Here is a 16,359-nt window from a genome sequence, read left to right as displayed (position 1 = left end):
TGTGGGAATCAGGCACAATAATGCGTGTGACTCAATTGTGATTCAATTACTTTAGTACTCTGTTACCCAAATAAACAAGGAATTGAGAAATTGGATTTTTTTCATCAACTCCAAATCTTGTGTAATACGTACAATATTGAGGATTGAATACGAAAGTTCATACCAGTCTTAATTATCTAGAATATTGTTGTAGAGTGAAATCCAGCGTTTCAATAGCGTTTTGGATATCTAAAATTATAAATATATTCAGACAACTTCAGTTGTAATTTTCAATATCCATTCCTGTTCAATAATATTATCCATAATATCATATTTATTGGTTAGCTTATAATAGGCTATGCGCATTCACTTCTACTTAAAAACAAACCAATTTATCCATTATAATAGTGATTGAATATTAATTTATTGTTTCCTAAAATACAAATAATTTTCTGCTGTAACAAATTAATGGATCAGATGTGTTTGGATTTATGAGTCTATAAACTTCCTCAATAAAACGCAGGTCCATTCAATGGTACATAGTTACCTGTATTCTAGGTACCTTGGGACCATCGTATTAGAGGCTCATTCATTTCCTACTGTCAGCATTGGATGAATAGGACCCGTTGTTCATAAAGACGGCTCACAAATTGAAATAAATTTGGAGACCTAAATAGGATTCCGTCAATGTTGACAGTTTCAAGTGAATTCAATCACTGTATGCAGGTCCTGTATGCGGTAACATCTGTGCTGTATAATACTTTGAATGGAGGGTAATCAATGTTATATGGGTTCATGCATGGACACGTCACGTGATAAGCATAATATTTGCGCTCCAACGTCGAAAATTAGGTGAGAAATCACGTGCACAAAAACACGTGTCCCGTTCCCTCCTGAGGCTATAACAACGTAGTCCCAACCACCCCTAGCTCACCTCCTCACCTCCTCACCTCCTACGCACCAAAACAAGGATTTCCTCTGTGTAGTCTGGCTTGGAATAGACTAAAATGTGACGATATTGAGAAGGATGGAACTACTTAACGTAGTGAGTTATAAATAGCCATGAGATCAAAAAATAGGAACAGGGTAAACTGTGTATAATAGTGAAGAAAAAGGATGGATGAGTCGTGGTTGGGAGAGAGTGGCGAAGGAAAGACAGAGAGAGAGAGAGAGAGTGAGAGAGTGTCTGAAAGAGAGAAGGAGTGAGTGATAAGATTTTAATAACGAGAGAAATATATTGACAATGAGAGAGAGGGAGAAACAGCATGAGTGGAAGAGACAAACATAGAGTAAAAAAGTTGTTATTGTTGTTTGTATTGGAAAGAAAGAGAGAGAGAGAGTTAGAGAGACAGACAGAGAGAGAGAGAGAGAGAGAGAGAGAGAGAGAGAGAGAGAGAGAGAGAGAGAGAGAGTGAGAGTGAGCGAAATATAGATCGGAGAAAAGAGAGATAGAATGAGTGAAAACAGAGATACACTGTGTGTTTGTGAGAGGAAGAGTGAATAGTGGATGTGTGATAAAGAACGGATGAGAGAGAAGAATTTGTTTATAGTGATGAGAAGAGGAAAAGGTTGAAAATAACAAAACCGAGAATAATATTTGAAATTCGACCAAAACATTTCCCAAACCTGTGTTCTAAACAGATTCTTTCCCCAGTCGACCGGTAGCGCTGGGTAGTGGTTAGTGTATTACAGTACCGGTATACAATACACAGTGCTTTTCTATTGACTCGTGCTTCGCATGCAATGACTCGAAGTATACAGTAATTCGATTTCCACGCATCACTCAACTTTACTATGAGTGATCCATTAGTCTGGTGTAATTTGTTGGTGACCCAGTGATTGAGTGATTGATGTGGAGTGTCGACGTTGACCGTCCAGATCTGCCACATGCTCGTGCCGATTGAATTATTCAGAAATGGGTTTATCGGTCCATGCAGACTGTTTGTATGTCGGCATACTTGACGTATGAGTTTGTTCTACCGTGGTACCTGTTCGATATAATATCTTCGAAGGTGAGAATCATCTTGTTTTTGTAAGATACAGGTATATCAGATTCTTAGTAAATGGATAGGCGTACTGTGAACTGTTATTATTTTTTTTCAATTTGGCTAAATTTCATTGAAATCTCAGATCCATTGATGCATTTTGTTTTGTGATTTGTCAAGATGATGATATTCATGATAATACTAATATTGAATCTATTGAATAAACACTATTTCAATAGTTAAATATACTTTATTAGTAATAATCACTACAATCAAAGCATTAGAGTATCACCGGTACCTGAATAATTGTATATGATTAAAACAAACAAATAAAATACCCCGTCTGCAGTCTGTCAGCAAAAATGTGTGTTCAGTCGTCAATTGAATCAATCCAGTCATTCGTGATAGTAGGAGGGGCCTACCAATGCATTCAACTCATGCTCACAGTTCAAATTAAATCTCACTTAAGCTGCTACGGAAGTTTGGATAATCATTCGCAGTCAATTACTTGCCATGTTCTGTTTGTGTTTTGGCATAATCACTAACTTCAGTAATAAAGCTTTAGACAGTTTAAAGTGTAACAGTAATAATTTTCACATATTAACCTTCTCAAACGTCTTGTTTACTCCAGTTTCACGAACGACTTTTATTGCTCATTTTCAACAATTCTAAAAAAAGACCTTCGAAAATCATTCTTGTTGCACAACGAACAGTGTTCACATGTGGAAATGTACATAAATATTAACTCAAATTTTTTCGGCACATGAACATGTTTTCCGGCACATGATTTTTCGACAATTCTAAACATTAGAGCTGGATTCCCATGCCCATTCCTCATGAAAAATTCTTATAGACCTAACTATTATTCAACATTAAAATATGGAACCAGTGTGTTACATGAAGTAATTCTTGGCTCTAGCAACTTGAGAAAACTTGTGTTTTCAACAGTTAGTTATAATCCATAATATAATCATCTATATAATAAGAGAGAGTAGGGTTGTGTTTGTTCGTTTGTTTGCATCAAAACATGTCAACTTGTGGATAGCATACCGGAAAAACGGGAATGATTTAGATCTCCAAATTTTGAACATAGATTCTAAAAATATCAATCTCATGCACCTGGAAGCCCAAATTTTAATTTTCCTTCTAGATTTTTCAGAATTAATGTTCATACTTCATTAATGGTATATACGATTTCATAAAAGAATCACCAAATCATATGGTCGAAATTAAAAAAGGAACATTTGTTTCTATTATTGCTTTCTACCCAATACCACTTAACCTCAATAATATTGTTTTGATAATTGATGAATATTTTTAATAATAAATTAATAATGATAATATTTTTATTTTAAATATAATGATAATAATAATATTGTTTTGATAATTAATAAATATTTTCATTTTCACAAACTCTGTATAATAATATGATGTATGTGAAACAGCTGCATCAAATTTATCTCAAAAAAATCTGTTTAGAAAAAACTTTCCCCCAGTTGCACGTACAACGCGATAAAATGCTATACTTTTATATTGAAATTAACGCTACTGATGCATTTTGGTTGCACAAAAAAGAAATTTCAAGCGATAACGCCAAATCGACGTAAAAAAAAATTAACAGGCCATTCACGGGGAATTAAATCCAACTAACGCCGATTAGGTACCTACTGATAGCTGTCTTCCAAAATTAGTTTTTGGTCAAAAAACTACAGAATTCAAAGTATGAGCTGAATATATGAATGAATTTCATCCGTTAATAAAATAGAAAAGTGCATTTAGCTGAGCAGTTTAGCATTCAAAATTAGATTCTAATTTTTGAGGTTAGTTTTCGATCTTCTTTGCAGATAGCACGACACTGGCGACAGACAAAACATTTTTATGGCGCATGCATAATGAATAGTCACTAACATAACCTCACTTTTTGCCATTTGTTTGGAGTAATAATTTTAATAACATCACTGTCGGATAAATTGCATTAAAATGTTACTGATCTTTGTGGAACAGAAATGAATCCGTAAAACTAATGCTGATTTGTTAATCGGCGTTAATGTCCATATTTAACAGACGTACGTGCAACTGGCCCATAGTTTTGAAACTTCGTTTTCCTGATGCAATGTTTAGGACTACGCGCGGCATGCATTATTAATTTTTCAGCTAGAACAGCTTTTTGAGACAAAGTGCTAAATAAACGTCTACAGTTTCATCAATGCTGTATCGGTAATATGAAAACGCATGCAGTTAATATGTCTTTGAATAAAGGTGTTGATATTTACATAGAGAAATTATTCTCTTCCATTTTTATTTAATTAAAATTTCAAAATTATTCAAGCCCTGATAGAATGACTGACTCACTGTAGTCAGTCGACAATTTAAATATTGGAATAAGGGGTATTTTGTCAAGCTGAGCAAAAAAATAAGGTCATATTATGCACCGTTTCGTTATATCTTCAAATGAAAAATGAGTTTTGTGGGTTGTCAAAACTCCCTCTGAAAGGGAAACTATTCAACTTATTCTATCTTTTAGTAAAATAACAATGATCATCCATCCATCTATTATCTTCTATACTATAATAAAGGAAAGAACTGGATTATACACGTATACAGGTGTAAAGTATAGGAAAATTATGTTTGACGCATCATCACGTCTGAACTACTGGACTGATTAACTTGAAATTGTGCATATAGATTCTTGCTTAACCGAGGATGGTTATAAACCTATTTCAAATTGTGTTGTGAGTGATGTTGTGGTACTTTTCCATAATGAAAACACAAATTTTAAATTGTCAACCACTTTTTATTATTATAAATCATTATAATTACAATTCTGTATATATTATAATAATTTATAATAATAAAAAGTGGTTGACAATTTCAAATTTGTGTTTTCACTATTTCAAATTCTTCAATATTTGATTACATCAAGTTTTCAGTTTGTCAAGTTTTCAATTATTATGTTTATTATTGTTATGTTTTATTATGCTTTCAGTTGTTGTTGTAAGCAGAACATTTCTCCTGAAATAGAAATTAGAAGATAAGTATGATTGGGGATCCTTTTCGAATGATAAGAACAGGTTTTCTGTCGCACCCAAATTTTTTTCGCCATTTTGAATCCAACTTCTTTTTTTAATTGAAAGGTGATCATATGATACATGATTCCGATACAGGATTTCCAGAGAAAAGGTATGGTGAAAACCGCACATCGATATATCAAACCTTTCAAAATTTATTCTCATTCATTTCCTTTGTTATAGTATAGAAAATGATAGATAGATGGATGAAATATCCATCTATCTATCATCTTCTATACCATAATAGAGGAAAGAACTGGCCTAAACACGTATACACGTGTAGAGGATAGGAAAATTATGTTTGACGCATCATCAAGTCTGAACTACTGGACTGATTTACTTGAAATGCTGCTTATAAATTCTTAATCAACCGAGGATTCCCATAGGCCTATTTTAAATTCTTCTGGATTTCATTACGTCAAGTTTTAAAATAGGTTAGTCAAGTTTTCGATCCTTGCGAAGCACGGGTTACCTGCTAGTGAATAATAAAGGAAATAACTGGATTATACACGTACGGGATAGGAAATACACGTATGACGCATCATGACGTATGAACTCGCCTACTCAACTGATTAACTAGACATTTTCTGAAACATGTATTCAGAATGAGAAAGTGAGTTTGTGAGGTCCTCACATCTTATTCTGATAGATGTGATTTTAGTCCTCATCTATTCATGCATAATCTATAATAATATAAAGAGGGAAGGATGGGATTATAAATATAGGAGATGGGAAATTCACGAAAATGAATGACATTTCTGAACTACTGGACTGATTAACTTCCATGATTTTTACTTTCATGAAATTTTGAATGAAGATCCTCAATTGAGGCGGTATACGGAAAAAGGGCACATAGAGCTATATGCCCTTCTTCGGGAGATTGCTCTATTAGATCGGCCATCTTGTTCTGCATATAACCTGAAAATATAAAAAAAAAATCTTGAAAACTGATATTGGTGCAACTGTTTATGAACAGCTGTGTCAAGGAGGCATTTGGTGGTCAGTGAGACTATAATTATCTCCCTATGTTTCCGTCAAAATCTTCATCAAAGTCAAATAAGTTCATTATCATAAAATATGTTATTATAAAGATAAAACAAGATCGTTCTTTGCTGTGCTCTGAAAGCTTCAACATTGTGAATATGCAACCTGCTAGGAATACTTATGCATATTTCAATATTGATTTTTTTCAACATATATATAAATATTAATAGAATGATTGAAAACTTTTTTCTATGTATATAAATTTTCAATTTGAGAGAAATACAGCATTTAGCATTGAATAACATTTTTATAGTTGATCAAACCCGAATTTGTACAAAATGAACTTGTCTTTGGATAAAGGGCACATACAAGAAGCTTTTCAAATATATTTATTGGAATAAACTAGTAGTTCTGTGAACAGTAGACCTCACGCAGTATTCTCATCCACAAGTACCTCATAGACCTTATGGAAATACAGCAATAGACTGGCTTCTCCACACATCTGTGTAGTCACTTCACAGCTGATTTATGATGAATACTTCTATAGTCTGATTTCAATACCTATTATTACTTGAAGTAATAGTAGGTATTGCTGATTTTTACTCTAATATTGGCGTATGAAGGAGGCTCCTTTTTCCTTTTATACTGGTAGTTCTGTGAACAGTAGACCTCACGCAGTATTCTCATCCACAAGTACCTGATTGAGACTATAGACCTTATTGACCGAGCGGAGTGAGGTCTAACATTCAAGTCGACGGTTTGGCATTTCTCTTAATGTTTAAATGTTTAAATGTTTAAATGTTTAAATGTTTAAATGTTTAAATGTTTAAATGTTTAATGTTAAATGTTTAATGTTTAAATGTTTAAATGTTTAATGTTTAATGTTTAAATGTTTAAATGTTTAAATGTTTAAATGTTTAAATGTTTAATGTTTAATGTTTAAATGTTTAAATGTTTAAATGTTTAATGTTTAAATGTTTAAATGTTTAAATGTTTAAATGTTTAAATGTTAAATGTTAAATGTTTAAATGTTAAATGTTAAATGTTTAAATGTTTAAATGTTTAAATGTTAAATGTTTAATGTTTAAATGTTAAATGTTAAATGTTAAATGTTTAAATGTTTAAATGTTTAAATTTTAAATGTTTAAATTTTAAATGTTTAAATTTTAAATGTTTAAATGTTTAAATTTTAAATGTTTAAATTTTAAATGTTTAAATGTTAAATGTTAAATGTTAAATGTTTAATGTTTAATGTTTAAAATGTTTGAATGTTTAAATGTTTTAAATGATCAATTTATGTAGATGCATAACAATATTATTTCTAGTTATTACAAATTGCTTTTTTCGTATCATATACAGTTAAATAATTAAATTTTCTTAGTCTATATTATGTAAATTCATCTATAATTTTGTTGTATTGTAAGCTATTTTATATAAGTGTATGAGCAAGTATGTATTGTAATCTACATAAATAAAGTACTCAATCAATCAATCTCTCACTCTCTCTCTTTCATGAACAAATCGCATTCTTAATAAAACTATCCGTCTCCATTCTATTGGCCAACTGTAGAATACTTGGCATAGATCTGAGTTCTGACTTGGCCTCTGATCCCAGCTTAATGATCGATGAAAAATGAATATAATGACTTTATCAGAAAATGTGATTTTCCAATTCAACTCTCACATCAGAATTAAGTATAGAAATGTGAATGTATCATAGAGTATCACGATATATGTACGTTCTGAAGGTAACTGGAAATTGAAAAGGAGATTCGGTTTTTCTGGAATGAAAACTCAAATAATCTTGAAAACGCTGACTCAGTCTAAGCCTAAACTTGATATAAAGTATCTGGTGGAGGTTGATGGTTGGTACCTGGATTTTGATGCCTACCAATTTATATGAAGAAGTTCAAGTTTTCTAGTTGAAGTAGTCTGAACGGAAACTAGGGTTATAAATTGTCTGTGTAAATTCCTCGTCAATAAATGTCTTCTCTCAGGAAGTTTTCTCTCAGACTCTATTTTCGAAGGAACTAGGGATTGGTATCAGAGAATGATATTTTGAAGCTTACTTGTACTCTCCAATCTAGAGTACTTGCTCTGCAGAAATCTCTTGGATATTTCATGAAAACCGTTGGAGCTAAAATGATTTTATGGAGCAGTTTAATGTGGTCTGGGAGGGGGGGTTTCTCTTAAATAGAAAGATTCCAATATAGGAAGACACTCTTTATATTGAAAGATGGAATAATAATATCTAATAAATAGAAAAATTTATAAGTATAAGTATTTTTTTCAGGTAAAAATCTGTTTCAATTATTACCGTCGCGGTAAACTCGTCCGCCAATAGGTTCAAATCCATCAAATCCAGATTGTTTGCATCCTCGTTATGAATGTTATGGACTAAGGATACTCATGAATTGAGTCTTCACTGTCCCAATCCATATCAAATCTTTATTGGAATAATGTAATTTCAAATAATGATGGAATTCCGACTTTGGTGAGTCTTTGATTTAGTCTTTGGTAAGAACATTGGAGTGGTTGGGATGACAGAAAGCCCTTTCCTTCGCCCCAAGTCGAGCCCACTGACATGGAGAATTGATCTGATAAAATCATCCAACCTAATTTTGCAATTTTCTTGGATTTGAGATGATTATAAATCCTAAACTACTAAAAACTGATAACTACCGTACCTAATAAATTACACAGACTTATTACAAGCTTACGTTAACGATTCAATAATAGTTTATGAATAACTGTTCAAGAATAACTGTCACCAAGAATAATAAACTGTATAAGGAACTACAAGTCACAATAAGAGAAGAAACAAGCAATACAACTGTAGTCTTGTCAACTACCCTGCCGACTGTGATGCCCCATCAATATAAGGCGGCCAGAACAATCTAGAAAGGTACGGCAAACGTCCAACCAATCGCAGTGCAACGAAACCTCCAGAAGAATTGGTGCTTGAAATGTTGATGTCCATTCCAAATTATTCAGTTTGAATAAAATGTATGACTGAATTTAAAAAATCTTGGATAAAAATAGTTTCAATGAGAAGACAGGCTATGATGCCATTTCAAATGTAAAGAAACACAATGCAGGCGAACTGTTTGAACTTTTTTACTGCTTAAAATTTACAAATTTCATTCATAGATGGAGCCACCATCACCTGCCTCTCCAATTTGTGTTTACTATAATAACTGGAAGTAACATAGTATTTTCTCTGCTTTAAACACGGGCTGACCTGTTACCAGTATTTATCTTGAAAGAGATTAGCTTTTGATGTTAGCATTTTTGATACACCAATAGTCAATAGCCGTTTTCACACCGAAATCTCGCCGACACGATATACAAACAGGATTTACTACGATGGACAGTATAAGGTTTTTTGAAATTTGGCATTTTAAGGATAATACGAAAGGGGAAGGAGCCTCCTTCAAACGCCAATATTACTATACAACTCAGACTATAGAATATTCATTGACCGAGCGAAATGAGGTCCAAGATTCAAGTCGACCGTTTTGCATTTCTCTTTATTTATTGTAACATATTAAAATATGATGGGCAAGCAAAATCCCTATTTGGAAGAATTTTATAGGTCTAAAGTGAAATAGCTAGTCTAGTATCGCCAAATGCGATAACGATTATTAAAAGATTAGATAATATCAGGTATCACGGCCAAAATTAGAACAGCCGAACAGAAATAGAAAGTTATTTGCTACTTATATTATATTATATAAAGCATTGGAAAATTTGAGGTTAGGCTTAAAATACCTACTGATCGGCGACCTAATGATCGATCAAGTCGCATAACGTAAAATCTAGCCAGACACCTTGGCAACAATTTATTGTAAACAAATGGTATGCAACTAGAGGACTTTAAAAAGCACATGGCTAATTGTTGTAGAGGGAGAAACAACTTATAAACCTTATAAAAATATACTATATGTAATAAATGTACTTAAACCACCAAATAAAATAAATTGGAGTATTAAGGAAGTAGGATGTTCCTAGGCGCATGTATACCATAGTGAATTTGCATGAACCAATCAAATTGTAGTAATCGATGGGCGGCATTAGAGAGCCGATTCAAATGTATTTATAAATATTTCTATAAATGATAAGATTTTGTAAATTTTTACTATTCAGTTTATGTATTGGATATGGCCTGAGGAAATATAAAATATCTTATATATGATATAGGTAATAATTTAGTAGATTGGCATGGACTATTTGAAACTTTAAATGGCGTAGTAACGAATTATTCAAATTTATGTAAATTTGTAAGTCGGAAATGAAAATTGTGGAAATAAAAGTAGTACCTGCCCACTTGCCTGTGAGACACCACTATGGAAGTACACTAAAATTTGTAGAGCACAAGACCCTTTATCACATTGTACTTTTTAAAGACTTAGAGTTTAAATTCATTTATTAATTTTCTATAAGACTTAGTGATGCTGCATTAAAGCAAAAGTCATTTAAATATTTATTTAATCCCTTGGAGAAGACGACTTCGGCCACCAAAAATCCAGGACTACCAGGAAATTCGGATCGCCGCCAACAGCTTATAAAAATTCAGCACGTGCGTGATGTACCATCGGAATATATAAGTTAGGGCGCCCTCAGTGCTTCGAGTGAAACAAATATAAAAGCTAGCTCGTCGGAAAGGTCATAAATATTAAAAATTAATACAAAACTTGCGCAAGTCTTAAGAAGGTATAAGAAATATTTTATTGAATAGGAATAAGTCGATTTACATATTCAAAGGTACACAAATTAAAGGAATATTAAATTCTAAGTTTGTAATACTAACGCTCACTCAATCATTGATTTCATATTATAATTTGTAATAATATAATGTAGCTCTTGTTCACTGGATAAATTGATTTATCTATTTCCATCAGAGGCCAAACCTTCTGCCCTAAGAGATATATATATTATTGAGAAATATACTGGAAATTAAAGAAATTAATATATTTATAATCTTTAATTTATCAATTTATTATTCTATGATTCTTGGAATAAGATATAAAGTGAGATTGCCTAAATCGACAAGCAACAGCAAGTCGATACCTAAGCTGCATACAAATGAATGCATATTATCAATGAATTAAAAAAGCACATGGTAATGTTTCGTGCTAAAGAGCTAAAGAATAGTGTACTAGTCTGTGATATTTTATCTTGATATATTTATTCTTATTTTGTTGTATATGTTTTATTGCTCTATATATTTTCCATATTTATCTGACTTTTAATATTATTCATACAATAAATGTATCAAATTTTTTATGTTGTACCATTTATTTTATTCCCCAATACCACGCAAGACAAATCTCATATCTATTTATTAATTATCAGTATTAAATTATTAAGGTTTACACACCAATATATTGCATTGTTAATTAAGTTCTCTGGAAATAATACATACCAAAGATTTCTATAAATTGTCCAAGAACAATGAATTTCAAGAGCTCCTGAGCGAGCCTATAAGGATTTTATCGAAATTGTATTCTAAAAAACCACGACCAGACTTTTATATTTTAACTCTCATGCTTTACCGATTGCAGCCAAGCCGAGGCAAAACGTTATTCATAAAAAAATAACGTTATATTATGTTTATATGTTTTTATGTTTATATTTATGTTCTGCATTTACGGCGAAACGCAGCAATAGATTTTCATGAAATTTGACAGATATGTTCAATACTGCGAGGTCTACTGTTCACAGAACTACTAGTCTGGTTCATCTTTCTATTCTTCCTATTATTATGATTTTGTCTATTTTCGATACTTCTTAAAAAAAATGTTGGGAAAAACACACACACACACACACACACACACACACACACACACACACACACACACACACACACACACACACATCTTGAATCAAGAACCATCAGGATGAAAGAGCCTACTTGCTTCTACAAAGCTCCCAACAGTGTTTTTGAGTCTGGAAGAAAAATGTACAGATTATTCTGATCATTTACATACTTCGTGTAGGTGATTCATACATTCACTCTTACCTCTAGGAAAACTCATTTCTTTGTTAGAACACAATCCTGCTCCTTCCAGATTCAACACAAAATGTTTGTAAATCTCCTTATCAAGATTTTTGTGACAGATTTCATGGCATCCTTAACACTCAGGAACAAAAGCTATTATGCATTGTTGTACCCATATGAAGGAAGCCATGCATTTGAAGTATGGTTTCATTTCATACTATCACAAAATTATTTGAGATTGCTGAAAAAGTAGAGAGGGAGAACAAATTTGACGGTTCAGACAAATTAATGAGTCCGACTTGAAATTTGAGCCGATTATATCAACTTATACTACTACCAGGTGGAGTTCAATAAATATCGCAATCTATAATTTAGGTCCTGAAACCTCGTTCTGTATTTTTGTGTTTCTACTGAGCAAAGATAAAATTCCAAGAAAAGAATTATGTGTTTATTGGTATAGATAAAGATTATAAATGCTAAAGAAATAGACAGTAAGCTTAGAAATTCTGTTTGTATTTGTACAAGTAGCAAGTATTTCTTATGGAAATTCTCTCTGCTACATTCGAGAATATCAGTAATTATTATTGAAAGTATTATTCATCCATACAGAATAGCACAGGAACAAAAGCTACAGTAAGATGAAAAACAATTCATGCGAGACAATACTTTCTCAAAAGCAACGCAGTTTTCCCTGATTAAATTCATCATTTCCAGAGATCAGTGTAAAAGTCGCCAAATTCTTTGAATAAGATGGTCTTCTCCAACTACTTCAATGAAACAATTCTCAACCTCTTTTGTCAGTACTCTTAATGATTCGCAATGTAGTCAAAGTAAACAAGTCTCAAGGTTTCTCTATAGTGCTACAAAGTTGTGAGATATTCAGTGTTTAATAATTATACTTTTGAGCTCCTCTTTCACCATCATTATTGATGGGATAATTGTGGGCTTCACTTACTGGGTGAGATTATAGTATTTACATTGTGAACGTTTGGTATATTCAACTTGGAAGTTTGGTGAAAACTTTGTTGTAATTACCAAGTTGCGGTGAGCCTCAACGTCTAGTGCTACTCTCTCTCTTAATCTGGAGATTGCGAAGGTAGAATGCTTTCTAATCATCACATACATAATATAAAGTCAGCTTTAATGTTAGTAAAGTCGGTTGAGCCAGTTGAAATACAAAATATTCAATCAGAGACGATCACTTCATGGAACAAAAATGTTTCATGAATTGGAGATGAAACATTGATGAGTCTGAAAATCGCTTGCTGGTGGCTTGGAACCCATTTAAAGCTGTAGGTCCACTCATCTTTCATCATCATCCATTACCCACTCACAGCCTTGTGCTCATGTGGGCATCACACTCAACGAAAAATCCTTCGGTACTCTGTATCACCAACTATTATAAGTTCCCTCGAAAAAACAAGATTGAATAACAATTTTAAGCGATTATTCACATAAAAGAGAAAACATATTTTTGTGTGCAGAAAGTGTCACACAAGTAACTGAAACTTGTTCAGTTTTAGGCTGAAAGTCTTTTGATCCTGATTTGTAAATATGCAATGACATATTATATACATTATAATATGGTTTGCAGTATGGAAGAAATATTTATCACGGCACCTGATTCTCTATTTCTAAAGCTACATAAAGGTAGATTAGGAGTTAAAATGAATAATAACCCGTTGAATAATATACATTCATTCATTTCAAAGTGACAAATGTCCATAATATTTCTAAAGATTCAGTTTGGCATGAAACATGAAAAACGTTTCGTCGGAAAGTCAGAAAGTTTTTCATCCCTCGTCGAATCTGCTGCAAGCTGCATTGAATCGTCCTCATGTACGCTTCACAGATTTCCTGAATTGAACTAATTCTGAGCGATCCCGAACTTGTTCTTCACAGCGTAGGTACTTTCAACTTGAGAAGTAGATAGGATCTCTGAATATGATGTTTACTGAATAGGATTTGGAATTTGTGTGAGATACAGAAATCGAGATATGAATATGACATGATCCAGATAAGACTCTCCAAACTCTCAATTGCTAGTAGAGTTCTCGCTTGAATCAGACTCTGGAAAAAGGAGAGTAAACGATGCATGTATGCAACAGGTGGCAGCTGCTTTCAACATTGTCTCAAAAATGAATTCTCTTTTCAAATGTGAATCTTCTTGAATAGAACGCATATGTATGAACTGAAGAACATATGCACATATTCTATCGCGTAGGAGTCACATTGTGTAAAAAGATATTCTCCTATTTCTCATCTCTTATTTTTCACATTCAACAAAATGGCACGGTTGTGCCACATTATTTAAAGAAGCGCTAAAAGGACTTATACGATCTTTTTAACATCTTGAATTTCTTGAGATTTTGGATTCGACCTTAAATTTCGATGCGTGAATTTCACGATTCAAGAAAGATGCATTTAGCGAAACATTACGTTGTACTGAGTAGAATCTTTGTGTAATCGAGAAAATGTGTATTGAATAAATGATTTTAGTCAAAGCCCAGTCAATGCAAATCTTATATTGCAAGGCTCACAGGAGGTTTACTCCTAATTAATCCTTAATTGATTCAGATCTCTTTGTTCAAAAAAGTTTTTGGATTTGAATAATTTGTTTTCATAAAACGAATGCGATGGAAATAGAAAATTGGTCACTAAATTGTGAAAATCTCGAAAGGTTTTCAAGGTTCAAGATGCTGGAACTTGGTCAATAATTATGATTGCCTGACAAAGTCACAATTCATATTTAAAATACGTACTTATATTTCTCCAGACTGGAACAGTTGAAGTGGATATTCTATTTTCTGAGTTGAATATTCAAAGTTCAGATCAGGAAAATTTTTCATGATAATTCTCCAGCAATACATAATAAGGAGGCCACTTTCTGGTCGTGTGAGTTAAAAAGTAAGTGAGATTTTCATCGCATATTCAGTGTATATGGCTGTAGGTAGTGAGTTTTCACTGTTTTAGAAACCTTCTGAGCTCTACGAAACTGGCCCCAGAAGTGAAAATCAATCTGCCAAAGAGAAAATATTCAACCACAGGAATACCAAACCATTTTAAGAAAATCGATTCGTATTAGTTTTAACATGAGAAATCAGTACTCAACTCAGTTTTATTTTTGTCAAAAAATCCAGCGGCAGCGGCCGAAGTGTTTAGATGATAAAGAATTAATTGAGTCTCAATATACACTGACCGAGCGCGAGTGGAAACAACCAAGGTCGTCGTCTCCTTTCATTCAAGGTTTCGGTTCTTGCCTGTCCCGACTTAGAACAGTATATTATTATATCTATCTATTACAGTACAGTATTTCTAAAATGAATTTTTCGTCAGTTATCCATCTTTCATATTTTATTGCCATTTCTTCCGAGGTCTACCCATATCTCTTTCTCTTAAAGGGTAGTAGTGTAGAATTATCAAGGGAACCCTTCCCGATGGCATTCTGTTGACATGCTCCCTCCACTGGTTGCGATATGATTTAACTTTCTCATTGATGTTCAAGGCGATTTCTCATGTTAAAACGTGTATTAATGTCGACAACCAAGGTGAGGAATGAAAAAGTGAAATATGGTATTTGAATTCTGACGAATGACGAGATGATGATTATGAAGAGGAATGTAGCGGAGGAGGAGAAGGAGAAAAAAAAGAAAAAGAAGATGCAGGAGGAGGAAGAAGAGAATGATGAGGAGGAGGAGCATTAGGAGGAGAAGGAGAAGAGAAGAAGATGAAAGATGAGAAAGAAGAGGTAAAGGAGGAGGAGGAGGAGCAGAGTAAAAGTTGATGGAAAAAGAGTATGAGGAGGAAAGGAAAAGGTAGAGTAGGAGTTTGATTGTCAAGAATGACGAGGAGTGAGTTTGTGTGAAGAAGAATGGGTTGGAAGTGTTGTGAGGGAGGGGTAAGAGAAGATGGATGAAAAAGTAAGAGTTGACGAGTATGTTGGAGGGTGGAAGGAGGTGGTGGAGTAGTAGGAGGAGGAGTCGGATGAGAAGTTGGTGAAGTAGGAGTAGGAGGAGGAGTTGAATGAGGAGCAGGAGGAGTGCAGAAGCGACGTTACTTGCTGGGTGAGTGGGTGAGTATTCTGTTAATTTTTCACAATGAATGCCATAACACGGATTCCTGTTGCTCCACAACCAAAACCTAAAAAAGGATTACCAGATTGCGATTGGAAAAATGAAATTTTCCATTTGAATTTCTTCTCAATTTTTTTACGATACTCCTGTCCTTGTAATCGTTACTTTGGCGTGTGAATGTGGATGTGAATAATTTTTGTGGAACATTGTATGTAAATGGAAAACAGAAAAATCTGAAATCTAATTCATCGCGTGATCTTCATACACAT

General features: G+C 33.1%; 1 protein-coding gene across 9 annotated transcripts in view; it reads left to right on the top strand.

Moving 5' to 3' along the window:
- LOC111052018 (gonadotropin-releasing hormone II receptor) overlaps window positions 1-16,359 on the top strand; it is a 352,206-nt gene that overhangs the window by 105,879 nt on the left and 229,968 nt on the right. Inside the window, exon 1 of one of the 9 annotated variants that reach the window (XM_039421484.1) lies at window positions 1,435-1,991. The exons of the other annotated variants lie outside the window; for them this stretch is intronic. The gene's annotated coding sequence lies outside the window, so the exon portion shown is untranslated. Of the gene's footprint in view, window positions 1-1,434; window positions 1,992-16,359 lie in introns of those variants that run through there. 9 annotated transcript variants of the gene reach the window in all.

This window comes from Nilaparvata lugens, chromosome 2, assembly GCF_014356525.2.
Source record: "Nilaparvata lugens isolate BPH chromosome 2, ASM1435652v1, whole genome shotgun sequence".
Lineage (NCBI taxonomy): Eukaryota > Metazoa > Arthropoda > Insecta > Hemiptera > Delphacidae > Nilaparvata > Nilaparvata lugens.
Note: the sequence above shows the minus strand (reverse complement) of the source record. Positions and strands in the feature narration are given on the sequence as shown.